Raw genomic sequence first — 11,229 nt, forward strand, 5'->3', positions numbered from 1 at the left:
GCGGTTATTATTGTTGTTGGGATGATTGTTGTAGTTGTTGTTATTGTTGTTGTTGTTGTTGTTGTTGTTGTTGGGCCGTTTGTTGTAGTTGCGATTAATGTTGCGATTGTTGGGATAATTGTTGCGATTATTGTTGTAATTGCTGTTGTTGTTGTATTGGTGATTCTTATCACCGTTTTCCTCCCACTTTCTTTTGACTTGCTTCACATTGGCCTCTTCAGCAGTCTGTTCTTTAATTCTTTCTTCAATCTGGTTCACTAGTTTGTGAGCCATTCTACATGCCTGTTGTATGGAGGCGGGCTCGTGTGAACTTATATCTTCTTGGATTCTTTCCGGTAATCCTTTCACAAACGCGTCGATCTTCTCTTCCTCATCTTCGAACGCTCCCGGACACAATAGGCACAATTATGTGAATCGTCTTTCGTACGTGGTAATATCAAATCCTTGGGTTCGTAACCCTCTAAGTTCTGTCTTGAGCTTATTGACCTCGATTCTGGGACGGTACTTCTCGTTCATCAAGTGCTTGAATGCTGACCACGGTAGTGCGTACGCATCATCTTGTCCTACTTGCTCTAGATAGGTATTCCACCATGTTAACGCAGAACCTGTGAAGGTATGTGTAGCGTACTTCACTTTGTCCTCTTCAGTACACTTACTTATGGCAAACACCGATTCGACCTTCTCGGTCCACCGTTTCAATCCGATCGGTCCTTCGGTTCCATCAAATTCCAAAGGTTTGCAGGCAGTGAATTCTTTGTAGGTGCATCCTACACGATTTCCTGTACTGCTAGATCCAAGGTTATTGTTGGTATGTAGCGCAGCCTGTACTGCGGCTATGTTTGAAGCTAGAAAAGTACGGAATTCCTCTTCATTCATATTCACGGTGTGTCGAGTAGTCGGTGCCATTTCCTTCAAAATAGTCAAATGGAACAAGTTAATCATACAGAATATTAAGAGTAGTTAATAGTATTTCGTAGCATAATATGAACTCATTTATAAAAGCTTTTTCTTCATATTAGCGTTTTATAAGTTTAAATTCGGGTAGTACCTACCCGTTAAGTTCATACTTAGTAGCTAATATACAATTCAACTACTACAATTCTATATGAAAAACTGATTATAATAATATTTCGCGTTCAAACTTTTATACAATATTTTACAAACTTACAATACCGCTTATTTTACATAAAGCATGAAATATAGCACACAATAACTTTGATACAAGATAGTTGTGAAGATAATTCTAGCTAGTACACAAGTCGTTCAGCAAAGACAATAAAGACACGTAATTCATACGTCCAGAAACAAGTCATGCATTCTGGTTTTACTAGGACAACTTCCCATCCTTGGTCTTGTGGAACATAACCGTTATGGCCGTTGATAAGACAGCGTGTTGTAACGTCGTCAAAGGGACGAGGGTTACGTAATGACCAACAGTCTCGTAATAACCTAAAAACCTCATTTCTTACCCCAATTACCGACTCCGTCACTTGTGGGAACGTTTTGTTTAATAGTTGTAGCCCGATGTTCTTTTTCTCACTTTGGTGAGAAGCGAACATTACTAACCCGTAAGCATAGCATGCTTCTTTATGTTGCATGTTAACCGCTTTTTCTAAATCACGAAGTCCTATATTCGGATATACTGAGTCAAAATAATTTCTTAACCCGTTGCGTAAAATAGCATTTGGGTTCCCCGCAATATATGCGTCAAAGTAAACACATCGTAACTTATGGATTTCCCAATGTGATATCCCCCATCTTTCGAACGAAAGCCTTTTATAAACCAAGGCATTCTTGGAACGTTCTTCGAATGTCTTACAAACTGATCTCGCCTTAAATAGTTGTGCCGAGGAATTCTGACCGACTCTAGACAAGATTTCATCAAACATGTCTCCGGGTAGGTCTCTTAAAATATTGGGTTGTCTATCCATTTTGTATTTTTATACTGTAAAATAGACAAGAGTTAGATTCATAAAAAAAATACTTATTAATACAAGCAATTTTTACATATATCATAAAGCATAAGCACACTATATTACATATATTACACCACACGAATACAACTATCTTATTCCGACTCGCTCGTTTTTTCTTGTTCGATTTTGGTTCGTTTTGCCAAGTTTCTAGGGATATATGATGTTCCCCTAATACGAGCCGTCGTTGTACACATTGGTTTATGATAATGCTAAAAACGAACATATATTTCATAGCATTATTTCTCAAGAAAGACAAGCTTTTAGTTGCAATTGTTCTATTTACAAGTGATATTCGTTTAAATAATAAAAGGTGAAGACAAAAGACAGATTCGACGAATTGAAGACGCAAACGACCAAAAAGCTCAAAAGTACAAAAGACAATCAAAAAGGTTCCAATTATTGATAAGAAACGTCTCGAAATTACAAGAGTACAAGATTCAAAACGCAAAGTACAAGATATTAAATTGTACGCAAGGACGTTCAAAAATCCGGAACCGGGACCAGAGTCAACTCTTAACGCTCGACGCAACGGACTAAAAATTACAAGTTAACTATGTATATAAATATAATATAATATATAATTAATTATATTAATTATATATATTTTATATATATATTATAAACCGTCGGTAAACAAAGAGCCAAACTCCTCTGAGCTGTAAAAGTAATCTCCGCGACTCGCGGAGTTTGAAGGCAAAATTGGCCGCGAGTCGCGGAGCCCCAAAAATCGAAAATCCCTATAAAGCTCGCGCATTCTGATCGTAAAAAAACTACAAAATATATATATCTCTCTCTCAATATATCGTATATATTTATATTTATATTTTAATTTTAATTTTAATTTTAATAATAATTCTAATAATAAGGGTATGTTAGCGAATGTTGTAAGGGTGTAAGTCGAAATTCTGTCCGTGTAACGCTACGCTATTTTTAATCATTGTAAGTTATGTTCAACCTTTTTACATTAATGTCTCGTAGCTAAGTTATTATTATGCTTATTTAAAACGAAGTAATCATGATGTTGGGCTAATTACTAAAATTGGGTAATTGGGCTTTGTACCATAATTGGGGTTTGGACAAAAGAACGACACTTGTGGAAATTAGACTATGGGCTATTAATGGGCTTTATATTTGTTTAACTAAATGAAAGTTTGTTAATGTTAATATAAAGATTTACAATTGGGCGTCCCTATAAATTACCATATACACTCGATCGGACACGATGGGCGGGGTATTTATATGTACGAATAATCGTTCATTTAACCGGACACGGGAATGGATTAATAGCCACTAGAATAATTAAAACAGGGGTGAAATTACATTCAAGGGTAATTGGTGTAATTGTTAACAAAGTAGTAAAACCTTGGTTTACACGCAGTCGATAACCTGGTGTATTCATTAAACAAAGTATTAAAACCTTGTTACAATTCGAATCCCCAATTAGTTGGAATATTTAACTTCGGGTATAAGAATAATTTGATGAGGACACTCGCACTTTATATTTATGACTGATGGACTGTTATGGACAAAAACCAGACGGACATATTAAATAATCCAGGACAAAGGACAATTAACCCATGGGCATAAAACTAAAATCAACACGTCAAACATCATGATTACGGAAGTTTAAATAAGCATAATTCTTTTATTTCATATTTAATTTCCTTTATTTTATATTTAATTGCACTTCTAAATATCGCATTTTTATTATTATTGTATTTAATTGCACTTTTAATTATCGTACTTTTTAATTATCGCAAGTTTATTTTATCGCACTTTTATTATTCGTAATTTCATTTATCGTTATTTACTTCATGCTTTAATTTAAGTCTTGTATTTATTTTTAATATTTTACATTTGGTTTTAACTGCGACTAAAGTTTTAAAATCGACAAACCGGTCATTAAACGGTAAAAAACCCCCTTTATAATAATAATATTACTTATATATATATTTGTATTTTTATAAAAGTAAACTAATATAGCGTTGAGCTTTGTTTAAAAAAAAAGATTCCCTGTGGAACGAACCGGACTTACTAAAAACTACACTACTGTACGATTAGGTACACTGCCTATAAGTGTTGTAGCAAGGTTTAAGTATATCCATTCTATAAATAAATAAATATCTTGTGTAAAATTGTATCGTATTTAATAGTTTTTCCTAGTAAAATATAAACTATTTCGTATACCTTAGCTTTGACATCAAGTATTTTTGGCGCCGCTGCCGGGGAACTTTCTAAACGCCGGAAGCGCAACGCTAATATAAAAAAAAAAGATTTTTTGTTTACTTTTATTAAAATTCGCTTTTGTAAAAATACGTTTTAATTATTCAAAAATATAAAAAGAAAAACAAAAATATAAGTATTTTTAAGATTTTGTTAAATATTTAAGTTTTATAAGTTTCTTTATTTTTATTTTAGTTTATAAAAATATAAGTTTTATTTAAATATCTTTTATTTATTTAAAAACAGAAAACAGAAAATAAAAAAAAAAAATAAAGAAAAACGCGTCGAATTTAATAAGCTGTCATCTGAATTTCTGAACCCCGCGACTCGCGGGGTTTTCTGCATTAATTACCGCGACTCGCGGAGATAACCTGACACGCCGACAGAAGCCCTAATTCAGCATTAATTACGGTTAATTATTAATTATTATTATTATTAACCCTAATTATTATTATTATTATAATTAATTTTATTTTAAATTTTACTTTTTATTTAATTTATGTATTTAGTATTAATTAGTTTAATTAATTTGTAAAATTAGTAGTTTTATTAAATAAATAATATAAAAATAATATTTTTATAAAAATTGTAATTTTTACAACTTTTTGTATATTTTTATATTTTGTCCCTTTTTAATCGTTTTAGCGTAATATTTGTATTTTTAGCTCATATTTAATTTTAAACTTAGTTTTTGCTATAGTTATTTTTACTCCTAGATTTTTAGGCTTTGCCGTAGAATTCCTTAAGTGCTTTTTCTTTAGACTAAGATTTAGGTGCTTTAGAATTTTGCGACACCTTTTTAAGTTTTAGTTTCTTTTTAAGTTATTTCCATTTGGGATTTAGTTTTTCCTGTAAGCTTTAATATTTTTAGACACCTTTTACTATGTATCAATTATCATTCCAATTAGTAATATCAATTTGCGATTATAATTTTAAGTTAGTTGTAGTAATAAGGTTAGGTTAGTCAAGTATTTTTAAGTTTTTATAAGTTTCTTTTATTTTTTTTTCGTCACCTTTTATTTTTCAACCATTTTTCTTTTTCGACCTTTTTCGACGAACTCTTTTTCTTTCTTATTTCTCGCTATTCTAGTTTTAGGACATAGATTTTTATTCTACTTCTTATCTAAATTTCTTAAAATTACGAAAATTTATTTTAAGTGGTTAAATTAATAGACATCAAAATTTTATGGTTCGTAGTAATAGTTGGATTTGTACGTGGACCGGGTTATTGGAGCCAAACAGTCCTCAATTATATTGAGACCAAATGAATCCTGCCCCTCTGCTGCATCTTTTGGCTATTCGAAACGTGGGCAAAATCAGAAAAGTCTATTGATTGGATAACTTATTATAATTTTTCTTTCCTTTTAAAAACTAATAGGATATTCAGTGAATGCACTGAGCAAGACGCTCACCACCTTTTGTACGTTCACCACCTGTAACTAGATCAAGACATTTAGCAAATATTACCGCCGTTGATTTTTCTTTAGAATCGTCATCCAGTAGACCAAGTACTTCAGTTCAAATTTCCGATAATCCATTTTTTGAACCCGACCTCACAATTGAGAATCTGGAAAATATTCAGGAACGGTTCATAGATCCTGAACCATTAAACTTTCCTCCGGAGCCACCAATTATTCAAACAGAGATTGTTGAGGAACGAACCATTAAATCAGAATCATCTAGTGATACCGATTCAACAAATTCAATTATGGAGAATCTGGAACCTTTAAGTATGGAAGACCGAATGAGAGCTAAACGCACTGGCCAAGGTCACGCAATTACTCATCCAGACATTAATGCGCCAGATTATGAAATCAAAGGACAAATTCTACACATGGTGACTAATCAATGCCAATTTAGTGGTGCGTCGAAGGAAGATCCAAATGAACATCTACGTACCTTTAATAGGATCTGCACACTATTTAAAATCCGAGAAGTGGAGGATGAACAGATATATCTCATGTTATTTCCATGGACTTTAAAGGGAGAAGCCAAAGATTGGTTGGAATCATTACCTGAAGGGGCGATTGATACATGGGACGTTTTAGTTGACAAATTTCTTAAACAATTCTTTCCTGCATCTAAAGCCGTAAGACTTCAAGCAGAAATTGTTACGTTCACACAGAAGCCAAATGAAACTCTATATGAGGCGTGGACAAGATATGGAAAGTTATTAAGAGGATGTCCGCAACATGGTTTAGACACCTGTCAAATAGTACAAATATTCTACCAAGGATGCGACATCACTACAAGGAAAGACATAGATATAGCAGCTGGTGGTTCTATTATGAAGAAAACCGAAACTGATGCTTACAAAATTATTGATAACACTGCTTCCCACTCACATGAGTGGCACCAAGAAAAAGATATCATTAGATCATCTAAAGCAGCTAGAGCCGATTCTAGCCATGACTTAGATTCCATTTCCGCAAAGATAGATGCTGTGGAGAGACGAATGGAAAAGATGACTAAAGATATTCACTCAATACGAATTAGTTGTGAGCAGTGTGGAGGACCACATTTGACAAAAGATTGTCTCAGTATTGAATTAACAATGGAACAAAGAGAGAATATTTCATACATAAACCAAAGGCCTGGAAATAATTATCAGAATAATTATCAACCGCCAAGACCGATTTACAATCAAAACCAGAATTATAACCGAAATATTCCATACAACAACCAACAAGGTCCTAGCAATCAACAAGTATCCAATAATACTTATAATCAGCAAAGACCTAATTTTCAAAACAAACCACCATAACAAACCGATGAAAAAAAGCCGAATTTAGAAGATATGATGACGAAGCTAGTTGAAACTCAAACGCAGTTTTTCACATCTCAGAAACAAACCAATGAACAAAATGCTCAAGCATTTAGAAATCAACAAGCTTCTATTCAAAATCTAGAACAAGAAGTAAGTAACCTAGCAAGGTTAATAGGTGAAAGAAAACCGGGAAGTTTACCGAGCGATACAAATGCTAACCCCCGGAGTGAAACAGCTAAAGCCATTACCACAAGAAGTGGCACAACACTTAAACCACCTGAAATACCCGTAACTTCTGATGAAGCTATTCCTACTCCACAAGAACCACAACCTGATCAAGATAAGGAAAAAGAACCGGTAGTTGAAAAGGTTAATGAAGATAACACAGTTAAGGATAAACCTTATGTTAAACCATACCAACCACCACTTCCTTACCCGAGTAAAATGAAGAAAGAGAAACTTGAAGCCGAGCAATCCAAATTCTTGGATATGTTTAAACAGATAAATGTAAATCTTCCTTTCATTGATGTGATTTCAGGAATGCCTAGATATGCTAAATTCTTGAAAGATCTAATCTTAAATAGAAAGAAAATGGAAGAACTCTCGGCTGTTACTATGAATGCTAATTGTTCAGCAGTGCTGTTGAATAAGATACCAGAAAAATTATCTGATCCAGGAAGTTTCACAATTCCATGTTTTCTGGGTAGTCTTAGTTCAATAGAAGCATTGGCAGACTTAGGTGCTAGTATAAATCTAATGCCGTATTCACTATACGCTAAACTAGACCTTGGAGAATTAAAACCAACCAGAATAAGCATACAACTAGCCGATAGATCAATAAAATATCCTAGAGGGATAATGGAAAACATGCTAGTTAAAGTTGGTACTTTAGTATTCCCAGTAGATTTTGTTGTTCTGGACATGGAAGAAGATTCTCAAGTTCCTCTCATATTAGGAAGACCATTCTTAAACATGGCTAAAGCAATGATAGACGTGTTCGGTAAGAAACTGACCCTAAGTATAGAGGATGAGAGTGTTACCTTTTCAGTTGATAGAGCAATGCAATAACCACAATCTGCAGATGATACATGTTATTATATTCAAACTATAGATGCACATGCAGAATTATTAGAAGAATTTCCAGAATTACAAGGAACAGGAGAATGTTCTTTAGGAGAAGGTAATGAACCAATTGATGAAGCTGAAATGTTAGCTACACTTATAGCTAATGGATATGAACCAACAACAGAAGAAATTCAAATGCTAAAAGAAGAAGACAGATATCGATATAAATCATCGATAGAAGAACCTCCGAAATTAGAGTTAAAGCCACTTCCAAACCATTTGGAAAACGCTTATTTACATGGTGAATCTGAATTACCTGTAATAATATCGTCTTCTCTTACTGAAAATGAGAAATCACAACTCATTTCTGTGTTGAAAGCTCATAAACCAGCCATTGCATGGAAGATTCATGATATTAAAGGAATAAGTCCTTCGTATTGCACACATAAAATCCTTATGGAAGAAGGTCATAAAACGTATGTGCAACGCCAACGAAGACTAAATCCTAATATGCAAGATGTAGTTAAGAAAGAGATTATTAAACTGCTAGATGCAGGTTTGATATATCCAATCTCTGATAGTCCATGGGTAAGCCCAGTTCAATGCGTGCCTAAGAAGGGTGGCATGACTGTCATTACAAATGAGAAAAATGAGCTTATTCCTACTAGGACTGTAACAGGATGGCGTGTGTGTATTGATTATAGAAAATTAAATGACGCCACCAGAAAAGATCACTTTCCCTTACCTTTCATTGATCAAATGTTGGAAAGATTAGCCGGAAATAGTTACTATTGTTTTCTAGATGGATTTTCCGGATATTTTCAAATTCCAATAGCACCCGAGGACCAAGAGAAAACCACATTCACGTGCCCTTATGGTACTTTTGCTTACAAACGCATGCCATTTGGACTTTGTAACGCCCCTGCAACCTTTCAAAGGTGCATGATGGCAATTTTTCACGACATGATAGAAGAATGCATGGAAGTATTCATGGATGACTTTTCAGTCTTCGGTGATACATTTAAATCATGTCTAGTTAATCTGGAACGAATGCTAATTAGATGCGAAAAATCAAATCTAGTACTTAATTGGGAGAAATGCCATTTCATGGTTAAAGAAGGTATCGTTCTTGGACATAAAATTTCAAAAGAAGGAATTGAAGTGGATAGAGCTAAAGTAGATGTAATTGCTAAACTTCCACATCCCACCAATGTTAGAGGAGTTAGGAGTTTTCTAGGGCATGCCGGTTTTTACCGACGTTTCATAAAAGATTTTTCTAAAATTGCCACTCCTATGAATAAACTCCTAGAAAAGGATGCGCCATTCATCTTTTCAGATGAGTGTATCAAATCTTTTAATATTCTTAAAGAGAAACTCACTAATGCGCCGATCATGATAACACCAAATTGGAATCTACCATTTGAACTAATGTGCGATGCAAGTGATTTTGCAATGGGAGCCGTTTTAGGACAAAGGATTGAAAAACGATTTCAACCTATATATTATGCTAGTAAGACATTACAAGGAGCACAAACGAACTATACAACTACTGAAAAAGAACTCCTTGCTATTGTCTTTGCTTTTGACAAATTTCGATCATATCTCGTTCTAGCAAAAACGGTGGTCTATACCGACCATTCGGCTCTTAGATACCTATTTTCAAAACAAGATGCTAAACCAAGATTAATCCGTTGGATCTTACTCTTACAAGAGTTTGATATTGAAATCCGAGATAAAAGAGGAGCAGAAAATCTCGCCGCTGATCATCTTTCTCGTCTTGAAAATCCCGAATTAGAAGTTCTAAATGAATCGGCCATACAAGACAACTTTCCTGATGAATATCTATTGAAGATAGATTATAATGAAATCTCATGGTTTGCAGACTATGCAAATTATTTAGTATGTGGATTCCTTGAAAAAGGATTATCGTACCAAAGACGAAAGAAATTCTTCAGTGATATAAAACACTATTTTTGGGAAGATCCACATCTGTTTAAAAGTTGTCCAGATGGAATAATACGCCGATGTGTATTTGGAGATGAAGCTAGTAAAATTTTAAACCATTGTCACACAGGACCAACAGGAGGGCATTATGGGCCTCAACTAACAGCAAGAAAAGTTTATGAAGCTGGATTCTATTGGCCTACAATTTACAAAGACGCACACCTTCTTTGCAAATCCTGTGATGCATGTCAAAGGGCTGGAAAAATAAGTCAACGTGATGAAATGCCACAAAATGTCATCCAAGTATATGAAGTATTTGACATTTGGGGTATTGACTTTATGGGTCCATTTCCAAAATCTCATAATAATCTATATATACTCGTAGCCATTGATTATGTATCTAAATGGGCGGAAGCACAAGCTCTCCCAACTAACGATGCACGAGTTGTAGTCAACTTTTTAAAACATCTTTTTGCAAGGTTTGGAACACCGAAAGCTTTAATAAGTGATCGGGGTACTCATTTCTGTAATAATCAACTTGAGAAAGTTCTTAAAAGATATGGAGTAACTCATAAAATCTCCACCGCATATCATCCACAAACAAGTGGACAAGTTGAAAATACCAACCGAGCTTTAAAACGTATTCTAGAGAAAACCGTAAGATCAAATCCGAAGGAATGGTCCATTAAATTGGAGGATGCACTCTGGGCTTTTAGAACAGCCTACAAAACTCCAATTGGAATCACACCTTTTAGACTTGTTTATGGAAAAGCATGTCATCTTCCAGTAGAAATTGAACACAAAGCATTTTGGGCTTTGAAGACATGTAATCTTGATTTACATGAAGCTGGACGTCTACGATTAAGTCAACTAAACGAATTAGAAGAATTAAGACATGAAGCATACGAAAATTCGTTAATCTATAAAGAAAGAACGAGGAAATGGCATGATAAAAGAATCAGAAGTTCAAAAGAATTTAAAGAAGGAGACAGAGTTCTTCTTTTCAATTCACGATTCAAGCTATTTCCTGGAAAATTGAAATCAAGATGGTCTGGACCATTCATAGTCAAAAGAGTTTTCCCATACGGAACGATAGAATTGATAAATTCAAATGGGATGGAATTTAAAGTTAATGGTCACAGAGTTAAACATTACATACATGGTCCGATGGAAGTCGACAACGAAGTTAATCATAATTTCGACACCACAACTAACTAAGTGTGGGGAGAATCAAGTCTTTAAAGGATAATATGT

The sequence above is a fragment of the Rutidosis leptorrhynchoides genome, chromosome 2 (assembly GCF_046630445.1).
Source record: "Rutidosis leptorrhynchoides isolate AG116_Rl617_1_P2 chromosome 2, CSIRO_AGI_Rlap_v1, whole genome shotgun sequence".
Classification (NCBI taxonomy): domain Eukaryota; kingdom Viridiplantae; phylum Streptophyta; class Magnoliopsida; order Asterales; family Asteraceae; genus Rutidosis; species Rutidosis leptorrhynchoides.